Source organism: Scyliorhinus canicula, chromosome 12 (assembly GCF_902713615.1).
Source record: "Scyliorhinus canicula chromosome 12, sScyCan1.1, whole genome shotgun sequence".
NCBI classification, from domain to species: domain Eukaryota; kingdom Metazoa; phylum Chordata; class Chondrichthyes; order Carcharhiniformes; family Scyliorhinidae; genus Scyliorhinus; species Scyliorhinus canicula.
Genome location: NC_052157.1, coordinates 3,301,426 through 3,319,354, shown reverse-complemented (window position 1 = coordinate 3,319,354; position 17,929 = coordinate 3,301,426). Strand labels below are relative to the sequence as shown.

The 17,929-nt window shown below is 44.6% G+C and overlaps 1 protein-coding gene across 6 annotated transcripts in view; it reads left to right on the top strand.

Moving 5' to 3' along the window:
• Positions 1-443: 443 nt before the first annotated feature.
• Positions 444-17,929, top strand: part of megf11 (multiple EGF-like-domains 11) — a 514,753-nt gene continuing 497,267 nt past the window's right edge. For 2 of the 6 annotated variants that reach the window (XM_038813980.1, XM_038813977.1), the window contains exon 1: positions 445-876. The gene's annotated coding sequence lies outside the window, so the exon portion shown is untranslated. Of the gene's footprint in view, positions 877-17,929 lie in introns of all 6 variants that reach the window. The other 4 variants (XM_038813981.1, XM_038813976.1, XM_038813978.1 and 1 more) reach the window with 3 other exon arrangements.

Genomic DNA, 17,929 nt, shown 5'->3' with positions numbered 1-17,929 from the left:
ATGAATGATTTGCTTCAAATCTGGTTTAAAAATCCGGGCTGGTTTAGCACACTGAGCTAAATCGCTGGCTTTGAAAGCAGACCAAGGCAGGCCAGCAGCACGGTTCAATTCCCATACCAAGCGCCGGAATGTGGCGACTAGGGGGCTTTTCACAGTAACTTCATTTGAAGCCTACTCCGGACAATAAGCGATTTTCATTTCATTTCAATTGCACACCATAAACCAGCGAGGGCGCTGCTTGTTCAGAATCGCTGAGGAAAAGGCCCATCAAAATCTAACTTTATTTTCTTCGCAAAGTAACAATTGCACGCTACATTTAACGTGGCAAATCTCTTACAACTGAGGGTCAAATTCCAGGTCGGGGGAAAAAAAGGGAAATGATTGGAAGTAGCTCAAGGTGGTGTGCAGAGATAGGTTTTAAGGAGGTGTTAAAGGTGCTTGCTTCAGTTCCCAAATACCACAGAACACAGAGCCAGGATCTAATCATCGGTGCAGCAAAATAGGAACCATCGCCCCTGTACTCAGCTGCTCCTTATCTCTTTCTGCAAAGCTACAGCGAGCAGAGCACTTTCTCAAAGCAGACACCAGTATGTATGATTTCCCTTTCATCCAACCAGAAGCGGGATAGATGGGCAAGTACCGCGCACCAATAGGAAGTCATTGTGACCAGTTCAATGTACAATTCCCCCAGGCGTCTGCAGCCTGGTGTAAACCAAGGGATTACTTGCTGTTTGTATAAATGCATCAATGGCTGCGGTACCGTGCCCAGGGACTGATCCACATCCAGGACAAGTTCTTGCCATACTGTGCTGAGATCAGGATTTCGCCTCCCGATTTCCCCCAGTTTAGAATAGATATGAAGACGTGAATTGAAACGTAAGTACGATACTTCTGATCTGTGTTCCTTCCACTGTACCCGGGGAGTTAGAATCGCGTGTTTAAAAATATTGAATTTAAAAAGTATTTTCTTTATTTATGAATTAAACGCCTCTTGTCATCTCCAAAATCACCTCTTGTTCTTCAGTGAAGCTTCTAACCAGTAACCCTTCTAAGGCGGTGCTGTCATTGTCATCAACTTTTTTTTCCCAATGGGAATTTTAGGAAGATTTCGGGATACCGGGCCGTGTATTTCTGATCATTACCTTCCAGACTCTGCAGCAGGAACTGGCTGCAGCTACTGAACTATAAAGTGCCAAGTAAAGGGATTAAAATGACAATTGTCAGTGTGAATAATCCCCTGCTGGTGGAATCAATGGTATTTCCATTCATTCCCTATCGAGCAAAAGGCCAAAACAGAAAGTAGCAGAAGGTGAAGAATACATTTCCGAAAAGGCTCCCGAGTCCGCGAGAGGCGCTATATGAATGCAACGTTTTTCTTTGCAGCTCGGTAGAGGTGCCCTGGATGAGTATTTGGCACAGGGCGGGCAGGGGGTGTTTTGTTGGTGTTATTATTTTAGACCCAGTTAAAGGGATTGAGGTAAAAGTATTGGCAAGACGCCGCAGCTTCCAATGTGGAGGTGCTGGAGTTTATCAAAGTGTCCAACAGGAACATCTCTAACAGTTCCACACTCTTTGTTTCATTGGGGTCAATTCTTCATCACAACATTCAGTTTATAATACATGTATAAAAAACTGTTTTGACAGTCAATTTCCTCCTAGAGAATATTTCTTCTTACTTCATCCCTCCATTCTCCCTGATCATTATTTCTCAATGATCACATAAAGACCAATCCTGACACGGGGAAGCTGCGGGTCAGGAGTAGGATTTCTATATATATAAAAAAAAACTGCTTTATTCGCAAAATTAGTTTGAAGAAGTACAATGTGTAACAGTGTGATAGGAGACGCAGTTCAATGCCACACACCATGTAGCACCCTGCCATCCCACAATGTTTGCAATGTGCAATTCACGCCAAACATTCTTTGCAGATCTCCCGAGGGGGGATTTGACCGGGTTCCAACTCCTCTGGGAACAGTGCCTGGAGGTCGGGGGCGGTATATGTGCAACATGAATCTCGGGGCAGCGCAGGCTGAATGGAAATGAAAGCTTTGATGCCTCTTTTCACACCGCACCGGGCGTTGAAAAATATATTGAGATGGTGGGGGGGGGGGGGGGGGGGGGGGAGAACAAGACAATTGCTGGGCATCTGAAAGAGATTCAGGCGGCGTCTGGGCAATGTAGCTGACAGGAGGAGGTTAATGTGCCCTCTGCAAACGGGGCACTCACTAGGGAAAGGTTTTTTCACCGCAATACAAACTTTTGAGGGGTGATATTAACTTTCAGATCCAGAGGATGTGGCGACAGGTTGAAGCAGCAACATTTGGTAATACAGCGACCGTGGCTTAGGAATAATGTCCCAAAGTGGTTCCCAGAGGGGGTGATAATGGAATGTTGAGGTCATTCGTCCCCAGGATGTGAGATTCGCCAGGATGACCGGCATCGATTCACCCATCCCAAACCCCCCCCCCCCCCCCCCCTCAGAAGGAGATGGGACAAAGGCTCTGTGAGATAAGAATATTTCACGCTCCCAGGCGCCCACTCCATCTCTGTGGGATACACCAGACTTTACTGTCACCGTCTGCCTTATCCATGCAATCCGTCAGATATAGAGGGATAAAATACTTTACAGGTACAAAAAATGAATCCAATGAATCATTTCATTCAAACAACGGATGCACAAATCCCCAAACTCTGCACCTCTGCCCTGCTCCCAGGTGTCGGATCACAAACCTTGAGTGAAGACTTAAAAAACAGAAAATGCTGGAAAAATACTCCACTCACCTGGTGAAGGAGCTGCACTCCGAAAGCTAGTGATTCCAAATAAACCTGGTGTCGTAAGACTTCTTACTGTGCCCACCCCAGTTCAGTGGAAAAACACAAAACTTTTCTGGCTGTGGGAGAAGTGCGAGAGTATACAGTAGCATCTATGCAATTTGTTCAAAACACATAATCGATATGTAATAAACGACAGTTTATTGACAGTCTAAGGAAAAGAGGAATTCTTAAAGATCAGAAATGGGTAACATGATCAATTTCGGATGTAACTGAGTCAATCAGTTTAATGCAGGGCAAATGTATTGTTTGCTTGAAATCATATTTTAATGCACTTAATTGGCTAAATTATAAATTAAAAGTTCAAAATTGTTGACATGCCAAAAAGCCCCCACTCCTCTCAATGAGGTCCAGAGGAAAATAGCAAGGGATGATAGTATCTGCAACCACACAACTGAAGCTGTTGGGCAAATGTCTCTATCTCTGGTTTTTAAAACACAAGATTCGAAAATGGCTTTTCGTGACATGGAATTTTGAAAGGGAGAGTAAAAATTACAACCTGTGGACGAAAAAGCGAAATCACCCTTAGCTGCTGCATGGTGCAAGAGAATGATGGTATGAGACATGGTGACATCTGCTGCTCTGCTTTGCACAGATACAGAGTTGAATGTGGGTTGGCCATGGTCTAAAATATTGGGGTAAATCGCTGGCTTTGAAAGCAGACCAAGCAGGCCAGCAGCACTGTTTGATTCCTGTAACAGCCTCCCCGAACAGGCGCCGGAATGTGGCGACTAGGGGCTTTTCACAGTAACTTTATTTGAAGTCTACTCGTGACAATAAGCGATTTGCATTTCATTTTTCATTTTTTGTGGTCCAGGGGTAGGACTGCAAGTGGGAGAGGGTCGCCACCCACTTCTCAGCTTCATATCAACATTTTCCACAACTGGTTCTGTCCACAGCCCCCTCCCCCCACCCCCCTCAAGGATCATTTAGATCAGTGGTTCTCAACCAGGGTCCACATGGACCCTGGGGGTCCATGTAACATTACTGGGGGTCCACACAAAAAAATACCGAATTGGGGGTCCACGGTGATATTTTAGTGGTCCATAGAGCAATTCTACTTCAGAACAATTGTTATTACTGAGAATCAAGTAGAAGAAAAAAATGTTTGTTTTCATGATGAATATTCACCTTTCTCTCTCTCGCACTGACAAAGGTCAAAGAGCGATTATAATCTATCTAATTTGCCTTGTGGGCTGAAGGGGCTCAGAACCAAAAAGGTGCATTTGCTGTGTTTATTTTTGTGGTACTGTATTCTGAGAAAAAAAAATCCATACCGGTTGATGACAAATGGGTTTATTGTGCTCTAATGACAGTTGTTTTAGATGAACATTTGAAATAACATAGCCAACAAGACGACCAGACCAAGTGTTGGGTATTGGAATTGGGTATTTGAATTGGTGCTTGGTGACGAGCACAGACACGATGGGCCAAATGGCCTCCTTTTGTAGTGTAAAACCCCATGACTCTATGACTAAGACTCTAAGACCCTCCTCAAGGCTCTGGGACTCCTCTCTCCCCCCCCCCCCCCCCCCCCCTCAAGTGTTATTATCCCAGCTGATGTTACTACTGAACAGTCAGGTCCCAGAGCGGAACTCTGGATTGATAGATGCTATCTCAAGGGGAGGAGGTGGTGCAGTAAGAATTGTCCCTTGTTAAATAATCCAGAGACCCTGGGTAATGCTCTGGGGACCTGGGTGTGAATCCCACCAAATTAAATTCCATAACAACATCTGGAATTAAAAGTCTAATGATGACCATAAAGCCATTGTCGATTGTTGTAAAAATCCATCTAGTTCACTAAAGTACTTTGGGGAAGGAACGTGCCGTCCCTTACCTGGTCTGGCCTACATGTGAGCCCAGACCCATAGCAATGTGGTTGACTCTTCCATGTCCTCTGAAATGGCCAAACAAAGCCATTCAGCTGGGGGCTTGTGCTGAAATTGGGAGAGCTGTCTCACAGGCTGGTCACACAACAGCTTGACATATTCACGGAATCATACCTTACAGATAATGTCCCAGACACCACCATTCCTGGGTATGTCCTGTCCAACCAGCAGGACAGACCCAGCAGAGGTGGTGGCATCAATCGTATACAGTTAGGAGGGAGTTGCCCTGGAGTCATGAATATCGGCTTTGGACCCCATGAAGTCCATCCTAAGGTCAGAAGTGGGGATGTTTGCTGATGACTGCACAATGTTCAGCACCATTTGTGGCTCCGCAGATAATGAAGAAGTCCATGTCCAAATGCAGCAAGACCTGGACAATATCCAGGCTTGGGGGTGGCAAGTGGAAAGTTACATTCGCGCCACACAAGTGTCAGGCAATGATCATCTCCAACAAGAGAGGATCTAACCATCGTCCCTTGACATTCAACAGCATTACCATCTGAATCTCCTACTCTCAACATCCTGGGGGTTACCGTGGCTACAGGATCAGGTCAGAGGCCAGGATTCATGCGACGAGCAGCCCACCTCTTAACTTCCCAAGACCTGTCCACCATCCACAAGGCACAAGTCAGGAATGTAATGAAATACTCTCCACTTGCCTGGATGAGCGCAGCTCCAACTACACTCAAGAAGCTCAACATCATCCAGGAAGAAGCAGCCCCGCTTGATTGCTCCCCCTTCCACAAACATTCAATCCCTCCACCAACGACGAACAGTGGCAGTTGTGTGTACTATCTACAAGATGCACTGCAGTAATCACCAAGGTTCCTGAGACAGCACCTTCCAAACCCATGACCTTTACTATCTAGAAGGAGAAGGGCAGCGGATACCTGGGAACCCACCACCTGGAGGTTCCTCTCCAAGTCATTCACCACCCTGACTTGGAAATATATCACCGTTCCTTCTCTGTCACTGTGTAAAAATCCTTGAATTCCTTCCCGAACAGCACTGTGGGTTTTCCTACACCTCAGGGACTGCAGCACATCGCCACATCCTGAAGGGCAACTAGGGGTGGACAATAAATGTTAGCCTAGCCAATGATGCCCACATCCCATAAGTTAGTTTTTAAAAACTTATTAAAATTACATGGAAGAGCAGAGTCGCAGGACTGATGGTTAAATTTTAACAAAATAATAAATCATTCATTAAATAAGAAGAGATTTACTATAATACACCAATCCTTCACCCCACCTATATCGTTACAGATGTACACAGATTTGTAAAGATAATACAACCTACAGCAAATGTCCTATGTTCTAAAAGTCTTTAGTACGTACGCAGTCAATGTAAACCAATCGGTGAAATGTGGTCAGACTCACCACACTCTGAAACCAGATGACAGATGCCAGCCCAAAACAACCTCTGTGGACTTTTCATCAAATTTCCCCAGATGTTTGTTACACTGTGAGATGACTGGTCTCACTGGAACTCTTATTTTCCAAACTCCACTCTTGCCATGGAACCCTCTCCCAAACAATACTTTCTCTTTGATGTCTTAACCAAGGATCCACTTCCAGGATTTCAATCTCTCCTTTTGGAATTCCTCTGCCTTGGATTGCAATGTGTACTCAAGCTTCCACACAATCTCTCGGGTGCCTAGCCACGCCAACAGAACACCACTACTTCACAGGCTGTATTAATATATTGCCAACTTTTGATTTACTTTGGATGTCTGACTTCTCAGCTAGCTGGCTTTGAATCTGGTTCTTGCAGGTGTCTCGTTAACTTGGAGCACTTTCTTGGCTTTTTCCTTTAACTTCACCAAAGAGGACCATGTTCAACTTCTTTTTCTTTGTTCCTTTAACTTAATTGCCTTCCTGAGACATTCTTTTGTCCCTGGTTTTTGGACTTTGTTTTGTTCTTTTGGTAAATCTGCTTCCCACGGCTCCCTTGTCCTGTCCAGCTTAAATCTAACTCATAGATCCCAGGATGGCCCCTGGTTGCTGAGCAAGAACCTCGTTTTTCTTTAAGCCCTGTTTGCGTTCATATCATTAATCCTTTAAATACAATGCAGGCATAGTTGAATGTGAAACCAAACCCAACAGATACATAGGCACCTTTGATTAACATGAAGCTAACTAAAATTTTAAGCCTTTCTTACACAGAAAAACAAAATGAAACTTACTTAAAGCTATATCCTAGTCTTAATACCAACAAATACAAATAGAGATAATTTAAAACCAACGATGTTTCCTGACACAAGCTCTGGAATGTTACCTCCCCTCCTCCAGGCTGTAGGATCACGCCCCCAAGGCTCCAGGACTCCTCTGGGTCTGGGTCCCCCCATCCCTCAGGGTCCATCGACCCCCCCTCCCCCCAGGCTCTGGGATCCCCAAGGGATCCTTCCCTTACCCCCACTCTCATCCCCTCAGGGCTCCGGGATCTTTCCCTTACCCCCACTCTCACCCCCTCAGGGCTCCGGGACCTTTCCCTTACCCCCACTCTCACCCCCTCAGGGCCGTGGGACCCCCTCACCCCTCGACAAGCTGGGATGCGGGAGGCGCCAGCACTCTGAGCAGCCACTCAGCTGAAGAGGAAGAGGAGGCAGGTTGGTGACAGGTTAGAATGAAACCTTTAATAATCCGCGCCCAACTCCTTTAAAGACATATGTGTTGGGAGCTTGTTACTTCCGTAACGTTTAAATTCTCATGCTCGGATATAAACTGATCACAATGTCCTGGAAGAGGCGATTCGGCCCATCCGGCTGGTGCTGTCTCTCCGAAAGGACAGTTTTGCTGTGGATCTCACACCATCTCTCCCACCATCCATCTCCATTTGACATGAACACTCAGAATAATCAGTGTGTGTGTGTCGGACTCATTTAGTTGAATTATTTAGATTATTTGGCGACAATTTGATCTGGTTTATCAGCTGCTAGGAAATCTGCAATAAAAGTTAAGCCTTTGCTTTCTGCATCTGAAAGAGATGCCAGTTTACGCGAGCAGGTGTTTAAAATATCGCAGCTCTTAGCCTCCCCTCAATGGAAATGGCGAGTTATCAAGATGAATGCACTGTAACATTTGCTTACTAGACTAATCCCCTAATTAAATGGAGAGCAAATTCCCCAGGGAAGCAATGCTATCACACCAATTACACCCATTTAATTTGCCTGCTGTATCAGTGTGTGTGTGTGTGTGTGTGTGGGGGGGGGGGGGGGGGGGGGAGATCCTCCTGAGATTTAATTTGGGAATAAAAACGTGGTTAGTTTGGAAGGAACATTGTGCAGAATTTCTCCAGCAGAAGCTTTCGGAGGAGCCTGTGGACTAATAAACCTTCATTGTTCATTTGGGTAAAAGGTTGGATTTGAGACGGTTAATCTCTTGCACGGTTTACTGTACAATTCACACCAGGGTTGGGTGTGTGTGTGTGTGTGTCTGTGTGTCTTTTCGGATCGGGTTAATGGGGAAAATAATCTGTACGGATTGCTTTATTCAAACTTGTTCATTATTGACCAGCTCTGGAATGGCTGGCTGATTTTTCTAAAAACGACTTTTGATGATTAAAATAGCCAAATGCTGCAAATTGGAACTGAGCCCTTCTCCACTCTGGTTTTCTGTTGTAATCTCTATTTTAATTTATCAATGGAAGGCTGTAAATTAATTTTAAATAACCAATGTTCTTAGACTTTGTGCCAGGAGCCCCAGGTTACTTTTAAATTGGATGAATCAAGACTTTATGTATCTTGCAAACTGACAGAAATTAAGCTGGGAGTGGCCAAAGATTTTCTTCCAGAGGTGTGGGCGAGAGAACATTATGGCTAATCTTTGTTACTGATGTGTCTTTAACCCACTTTTCATAGTATCTGGTTAATAAAGCCCCCTAAATCTGCATTCCCGTACCAGCCTCCCCGAACAGGCGCCAGAATGTGGGGACTAGGGGCTTTTCACAGTAACTTCATTTGAAGCCTACTCGTGACAATAAGCGATTTTCATTTCATTTTTCATTTCATTGATTTATTGGGCTACTCCGAAAGATCTGGGGCTGGATTCTCCGATTTTGAGACTATGTCCCCACGCCGGCGTGGGAACGATGACCGAAAATTTGGCATAAAACAGCCACCGATCCTCCGTTTGGCTGGGGGATAGCATCAAGGCAGATGTGGCCCGGAGAAATGGCAGGTCCGTGGCCGAGCATGTGCATGGCGCCGGCTGCTCGCAGACCCTGCCTACGAAATAGAGCCCCCCCCTTTGGCCAGCTTGTGAGCACTGGACCACCCCCCCCCCCCCCAACAGTGCCCCCAGCTCCGGACAAAGTCCCCCTTGCCCGTGGATTGGCTCTCCCCCGACTGTGGCAGCGCTGGACTGAGTCCGCAGCCGCCAGGCCGAGTTCCCGACGGATGATACCGCACGCGACCAATGCCAGTGGGAACTTGGCTGGTCGGGAGAGGAGCATCGGGGGGGGGGGGGGGGGGGGGGGGGGGTGGGCATCAGGCAACCTCCTGTGGCCGTCGATATGGCATGCGGCGTACTCTGCTGCTTTGGAGATGGCGGAGCACCGCGAAAGCTGCACTGTCCCGATTCAGTCGTAAATGGGTGTTCTCCGGCCGATCGCCAAAGGCGATTTCGGCGTCGCTGACCGAAGAATCCCACCCAAGTTTTTCTCTGCCGGAGGCAACACAAAGTGCCATCGTCTTCAAGTAACGTCAAAATACGTGACCTTCGATTAGAAAGTAGGGAACTGGCTTTGAGAAGGGGAGTGAACATGGCCACCTGTACCGTGACACTGTACTGTCCGAGACCTCCTGTACACCTTCCTTTCAGCTCTTGGATGGACTATTTCAGTCTGGCCTCTGATGTGCTCTATAGTTGAGTCAGGTTTTGTTCCTCAGAAGGCTTGCTTTGGTTTTCATCATGGCCTGTCCAACAAAGAGCACATTTCTCACTTGAATTAAGAGAGGATGAGGGAGATAAATGAGATAGGGAATATTATTTGTTAGATATTGATGAGAGATTCAGGTGTCAAGCAAAATGGACCTGGGATGTTGTACAAAAATTGTAACAAATGGATTAAATTTGGACAAACAAAATCTCCACCAAAACCATAGTCTGCGCTTTAAAGAGTCGATATGAACACAAATTAGAATCGTAGAATCCTGACAGTGCAGAAGGGGGCCATTCGGCCCATTGAGTCTGCACCGACCCTTCGAAAGAGCACCCTACCTAGGCCCATGCCCCCTCCCTATTCCTGTAACCCCAACTAACCTTTTGGACACTAAGTGGCAATTTAGCATGACCAATCGACATAACCTGCACATCTTTGGACTGTGGGAGGAAACTGGAGCACCCAAAGGAAACCCACGCAGACACGGGGAGAACGTGCAGACTCCACACAGTCACCCAAGGCAGGAATTGAACTCATGTTCCTGGCATTGTGAGGCAGCAGTGTTAAGTACTGTGTCATTGTGCCACTCTATTATTGTGAGAACTAATTTCATCTTGCCTTGAACATTCCATAGCCCACCATATCAGAGAAACATAGACAATAGAAGCAAGAGCAGGCCATTCGGCCCTTCGAGTCAGCTCCGCCATTCAATATTATCAGAGCTGATCCTCTATCTTAACACCATAATCCAACTCCCCCATACCCTTCGACACCTATAGAATCTAGATATCTAATTCCTTCTTAAATATTTTAAATGATTTGGCCTCCATGCCAATATATTACCCCCAATACGATGCACTTTATTTTTTCACACTTACCTCTTATGTGGAACCTTATCAAAAGCTTTCCGTAAATCCAAATACACCACACCGGTTGGTTCATACTTATCTCTTCTACTAGTTGCAGCCTCCAGTAGGTTTGATAAACATGATTTACCTTTCATAAATCTAGGTTGACTTTGTCTAATCCCATTGATATTTTCTAAGTTTCCTGTTAACACATCCTTTGTAATAGACTCTAGTATTCTCCCGTCTACTGATGTTAGTCTAACTGGTTTTTAATTCCCTGTGTTCACCCTTATCCTTTTTTAAATATCGGGGTTACATTTGCCACCCTCCAATCTGTCAGAATTGTTCCGGAATCTACAGAACTTTGGAAGATATGGACCAACGTATCCACTATTCCCATAGCCACCTCCTTTAGTATCCTGGGATGTAGATTCTCAGGCCCTGGGAATTTATGAGCTTTCAGTCCCATTAATTCCTCCAGCACTATTTATAATACTAATTTCCTTCAATTCCTCCTTCCCACTCTTGATTTGTTAGCATTTCTGGGAAGTTATTTCTGTCTTCTTCTGTGAATGTGAAACAGAGCTAATGTAGTTCAATTTCTCTGCCATTTCCTTGTCCTCTATTATAAATTCTTCTGTTTTGGACTGTAAGGGACATTTGCCTTCAGTTATATTTTTCTTTTCACATACTTATAGAAGCTTTTACAGTCCACTTTTATGTTACTTGCAAGTTTACACTCGCACTCTATTTTTCCCCTCTTCATCAATCTCTTGATCCTCCTTTGCTGAATTCTGAACTGCGCCCAATCCTCAGGCTTGCTACTATCAATCTCTTCGACAGCAACAATCAATGCATTCGTATAGTGCCTTCAATGTATTGAAGCATCACAGTGTTCTTCCTGGGACGGTTATTCGACAGAATGTGACACCTAGCCACAAAGGGAGTTATGAGGACAGGCAGTCAAAAGCTTGGTTGAAGAGAGAGGTTTTAATGAGTGCCAGAGATGAGGAGAAGAGAAAGGTGGAGCGATTTACAGAGGGAACTCGAGAGCTTGGGATTTGGACAATGGAAGCATAGCTGCCAGTGGTGGATTGAAGGGAATTGGAGATGTGCATGAGGCCAAATTTGGAGTAATGTTTTGTTTTCAGACAATTGCAGTTTTGGATGAGGTTACATTGATAGGGAGGGGTGAGGCCATGAAGGTATTTAAATATGAGGAGGAAAATTTTAAATTTGAGGTGTTGCTGGGCTGGGAGCAGCTTAGTGAGAACAGATAAGGGTAAATGTGGCTTGGCGCGAGAAATATCAAGTCATAGTATAAATGATACAAATCCTTACAATTCAGTGAGCAGTCTTTGCTAAACAAATCATAGCCAAGAATTACAATGTACAGTAGGAGGAATTATATATTTTGAATTGATAATGGGTTGAAGGGTTAGAGAGAACGGGTTGAACGGTGGAGTTAAGGCCAGGTGGAGTCAGGGGCAGCACGGTAGCATGGTGGTTAGCATAAATGCTTCACAGCTCCAGGGTCCCAGGTTCGATTCCCGGCTGGGTCACTGTCTGTGCGGAGTCTGCACGTCCTCCCCGTGTGTGCGTGGGTTTCCTCCGGGTGCTCCGGCTTCCTCCCACAGTCCAAAGATGTGCGGGTTAGGTGGATTGGCCATGCTAAATTGCCCGTAGTGTCCTTAAAAGTAAGGTTAAGGGGGGGGGGGGGGGGGGTTGTTGGGTTACGGGTATAGGGTGGATACGTGGGTTTGAGTAGGGTGATCATTGCTCGGCACAACATCGAGGGCCGAAGGGCCTGTTCTGTGCTGTACTGTTCTATGTTCTATATCTAATACTATAATGGTAATCACCATCTCCAGTAACAGAGAATCTAACCATCTCCCCTTGACATTCAACAGCATTATCATCACTGAATATTCCACCATTAACATCCTGCAGGATACCATTGATCAGAAATTTAATTAAGCCAGTCGTATAGTGTGGCTACCAGGGCAGGTCAGAGGTTGGGAATTTTGCGGTGAGTAATCCACTTCCTGATTTCCCAAAGCCTGTCCATCATCTACAAGGCATAAGCGGGGAGTGTGATGGGATACTCTCCACTTGCCTGTATTGGTACAGCTCTAACAACACTTGAAGAAGCTCAACACTATCCAGGACACAGAAAAACCTGTCCAATCACCCCCATCTACCTCATTGAACACTCACTCCACCATCAGCACACAGTGGCAAAAGTGTGTGTCTTATACAAGACACACTGGAGAAACTTGCCACGGCTCCTGTGACAGCACTTCCCAAACCTGTGACCTCTACGCCTCGGAACCACAAGGGAAGTGGAAGCCCAGGAACACCATCATCTGTAGGTTTTCTTCCTACAACATTCAATTAAAAAAATAAATTTAGAATACCCAATTCATTTTTTCCAATTAAGGGGCAATTTAGCGTGGCACATCCACCTATCCTGCACATCTTTTGGGTTGTGGGGGCGAAACCCACGCAAAGACGGGGAGAATGTACAAACTCCACACGGACAGTGACCCAGAGCCGGGATCGAACCTGGGACTTCGGCGCTGTGAGGCAGCAGTGCTAACCACTGCGCCACCGTGCTGCCCCTCCTCCTACACCATTGTGACTTGGAAATATATTGCTGCTTCTTCATTGTTATTTGGTCAAACTGCTGGAACTCCCTCCCTAAAAGCAGTGTGAGTGTACCTACATCTCATGGGCTGCAACAGTTTAAGAAGTTGACTCACCATCACCACCTTAACAGTAATTAGGGAGGAGCAGTACTGGCTCGTGGGCAACACTTCGACAAATAAATAGAAACATATTTTTGTTTGTGGCCCAAAAATATTGAATTGTAAATCTTTGTGCCCATCATTTCTTTAGAACTGTGATTATTTGATTTGCCAGCAACTTGTAGAATATCACCATGAGTCACAGGAGATAACCAGAATATGCAGAATAACATTTTTCAAATGAATAAATTATTGTTAAATGAGGATTGTAAATGATTGTAAATGAGTACTAGATTGAGTGAGATAATAAATCAATTGCATATACATTGGGCCCCCACTATAACAAGGTCCGGTATGGCATGTCGCTCAGTATAATGTGGCTTTGGATCCCAAAATCTTCAAATAAATTTATTTCTTCAAAATGTATTTCAGAATATTGTTGGAAATCAAATGCTCCACAAAGTAGTTTGAACCAGCCGTAGCCTTGTGACGAGTCAAGCACTGTTTTTCTCTGTATCAATATTGGTCAAACCTGCAGTGATACCCATATCAAGATCAAGGTCATAGTGTGCACAAAATCATGAAAGGAAAAAGTCTTGCGTTTTTAAATTAATTAATATATACCCAACGATGGAAAATGTTTCAGACAGATCGAACTACAAGCTTGACAGCTGCACATTGTCCGTGAGGGGCTGTTTAGCACACAGGGCTAAATCGCTGGCTTTGAAAGCAGACCAAGGCAGGCCAGCAGCACGGTTCGATTCCTGTATCAGCCTCCCCGAACAGGCGCCGGAATGTGGCGACTAGGGGCTTTTCACAGTAACTTCATTTGAAGCCTACTTGTGACAATAAACCATTTTCATTTCATTTCATTCACCACCAAATAATCTGGTAACACAAGATGAGAACATCAAATTAATCTATCTACCAAAAAAAAATGTCAAAAATTCAACTCTTTGACCAAGGCATCATATTGACCTTGAAAGAGAATAGAATTGATCAAGAGAATGGTGAACAGTAAGGACCCGTGACAACAGGGCTTGGTTTCTGCAATGGTGAAGAAAACTAACCGCGACAACAAAGCGGGTTTCAAACGCTTCACTGAAGAAGAATAAGAGAGTTATAGATTACAATAGATTCCATGACCACAATATAATCAACAGCAGATTAGTACTTGGAGCTGAATTAGATATTGACATTAATACATATAACTGAGTGTCAATGCCCAAGAAGTTACCAGTAAGACTATGACAGATGATGAAGTATTGGCCAATATAACAGATCCAAATCCTCAAAACATCCAGCAAGCTGAAGGAGATGATGATAATGATGCTGAGATCATACCACACAGTCATCCATTACCGAAAAAAATTATTGACCTATTTGAAAGCCATCAAAAATCAACTGCTGGAAGTTTGACACAACTTCAGAACATCCTACAAGATGTACAGGCGAGAGACAAGGATGAAAGGTGAACAGATAAAATGACTGATTTCTTCAACTCGCCTCCACCTGTGTTGCACACGTATATTCACATTTCTGTTACCAGAGGAAATAAAATTTAGTTTATTAGGGTTGATGGTCATCATTTTGTTTGTTTTATTATTCTGGCTACTGGTTTGATGATTTTGAACATGTTTGTGTGATATGGACTCCATTACCCTGTTATAGTGAGTGTACTCAATCAGTTTAAAGAGGAATTCTCAACATCAGATGACTTTTATGAAATCCTCAATCTTTCTACATTTTTCAAGCTTCCTTTGTTTTAATAATTCTGCTCAAATAATAAGCAAATGATAGCCTCACCTGAAGAGCTGGGCAGGATGGTTTTCTGGACCCAACAGTGTAATAATAATAATAATAATAATCTTTAGTGTCACAAGTAGGCTTACATTAACACTGCAGTGAAGTTACTGTGAAAAGTCTCTATTCGGGGACACGGAGGGAGCATTCAGAATGTACAAATTACCTAACAGCACATCTTTCGGAACTTGTGGGAGGAAACCGGAGCACCCGGAGGAAACCCACGCAGACACAGGGAGAAAGTGCAAACTCCACACACAGTCACTCAAGGCCAGAATTGAACCCGGGTCCCCGTTGCTGTGAGGTAACAGTGTTAACCACTGTACCACCATGCTGCCCTGGCGTTGCTCACTAATGACGTTGTTTAAGATTCACTTGTATTCTCTGCCAATTCAGCTCCTTTGTAGTCATTGGTTCAATAACTTCTCAAAGCAAGAACTTCCAACAACATTATTAGCATTTAGTGTTTAAGCATTTTTTTAAAGTAACCTTTTTCGTGCAGACTGCTTAACTTATATTTCTCTCCTTCCTCTGTTTGGCATTTCTCTGCACTGCACATTTTCCTCAGTGACGAGGACAATTGAGTACCTGCGTTTAAGGCTGTCCCAGTAAAGTCGCCAGAGTCCCAGATGACCGTAGGCTGCTTTCCCCTTTGAGGGGGGAGAGCTGACTGGTGGTGATTTAACCTGAGGGTCACCACACCTCAGGCAAGGGGCAAGGTTGAGAAGGTGGGGCCTTCATGAATAACCTCAGCCGGTACGGGAATTGAACCCACGTTGCTGGCCTCGCTCTGCATCACAAACCAGCTGTCCAGCTAACTGAGCAGTGAGTCTTTAGTAGATGCACAAGATTGACCAAAGGCCAAAACTCTATGGGCTGTTTGTTTCCTTTCCCATCCTTTTCCATCTAAGAAGCTTAGGAAGTGGATATCGCGGGAAAAGCCAGCATTTATTGTCCATCTCTAATTGCTCTTGAGATGGTGGGAAGCTGTTGACCTCTGTTGGCAAATTATACTGCTTTAATATTTTTAAAATGTACTGTTTTGGGGATGAAGGTGGTCAGGAAACTAATTGGCACTGTAATCAGAACAGATCTTTTCATCTCTTTGGATCTGATTCAAATTGTACCTGATTAATGGGATCAACGTGACTCTCTCTGGTTATAAAGATCTTAAGTGAAATTAATTTTTAAATTGCCAGTCTCAGATATAAAGGCCATAAATATGGCTGTGCGGGAAATCGCAAACTTAGACTGGTGTAGAACATAGAACATAGAACACTACAGCGCAGTACGGGCCCTTCGGCCCTCGATGTTGCGCCGACCTGTGAAACCATCTGAAGCCTATCTGACCTACACTATTCCATTTTCATCCATATGTCTATCCAGTGACCACTTAAATGCCCTTAAAGTTGGCAAGTCTACTACTATTGCAGGCAGGGCGTTCCACACCCCTACTACTCTCTGAGTAAAGAAACTGCCTCTGACATCTGTCCTATATCTATCACCCCTCAATTTAAAGCTATGTCCCCTCGTGTTGGTCATCACCATCCGAGGAAAAAGACTCTCACTGTCCACCCTATCTAACCCTCTGACTATCTTATATGTCTCTATTAAGTCACCTCTCAGCCTTCTCCTCTCTAACGAAAACAACCTCAATTCCCTGAGCCTTTCCTCGTAAGACCTTCCCTCCATACCAGGCAACATCCTAGTAAATCTCCTCTGAACCCTTTCCAAAGCTTCCACATCCTTCCTATAATGTGGTGACCAGAACTGCACGCAGTACTCCAGGTGCGGCCGCACCAGAGTTATGTACAGCTGCAGCATGACCTTGTGGTTCCGAAACTCAATCCCCCTGCTTATAAAGGCTAGCACACCATATGTCTTCTTAACAGCCCTATTAACCTGGGTGGCAACTTTCAGGGATTTATGTACCTGGATGCCGAGATCTCTCTGTTCATCTACACTACCAAGAATCTTGCCATTAGCCCAGTACTCTGCATTCCTGTTACTCCTTCCAAAGTGAACCACCTCACACTTTTCCGCATTAAACTCCATCTGCCACCTCTCAGCCCAGCTCTGCAGCTTATCTATGTCCCTCTGTATCCTATAACATCCTTCAGCACTATCCACAACTCCATCGACCTTCGTGTCATCTTCAAATTTACTAACCCATCCTTCTACACCCTCTTCCAGGTCATTTATAAAAATGACAAACAGCAGTGGCCCCAAAACAGATCCTTGCGGTACACCACTAGTAACTGAACTCCAGGATGAACATTTGCCATCAACCACCACCCTCTGTCTTCTTTCAGCTAGCCAATTACTGATCCAAACCGCTAAATCACCTTCAATTCCATACTTCCTTATTTTCTGCAATAGCCTACCGTGGGGAACCTTATCAAAGGTGTAGTAGGATGTAGTAGGATGTTATCTTCTGAGATTTGTACCAGGGTAAATTTAGACAGCTTTACATCTGGTTAGAAGATAAGAAGATAAGAACTCAAAGGAGGAGTAGGCCATCTGGCCCCTCGAGCCTGCTCCGTCATTCAATGAGATCATGGCTGATCTTTTGTGGACTCAGCCTCACTTTACTGCCCAAACATAACTCTTTATTCTTCAAAAAACTATCTATCTTTATCTTAAAAACATTTAATGAAGGAGCCTCATTCACTGGGCAAGGAATTCCATAGATTCACAACCCTTTGGGTGAAGAAGTTCCTCCTTAACTCAGTCCTAAATCTACTTCCCCTTATTTTGAGGCTATGCCCCCTAGTTCTGCTTTCACCCACCAGTGGAAACAACCTGCCCACATCTATCCTATCTATTCCCTTCATAATTTTAAATGTTTCTATAAGATCCCCCCTCATCCTTCTAAATTCGAACGAGTACAATCGCAGTCTACTCAACCTCTCCTCGTAATCCAACCCC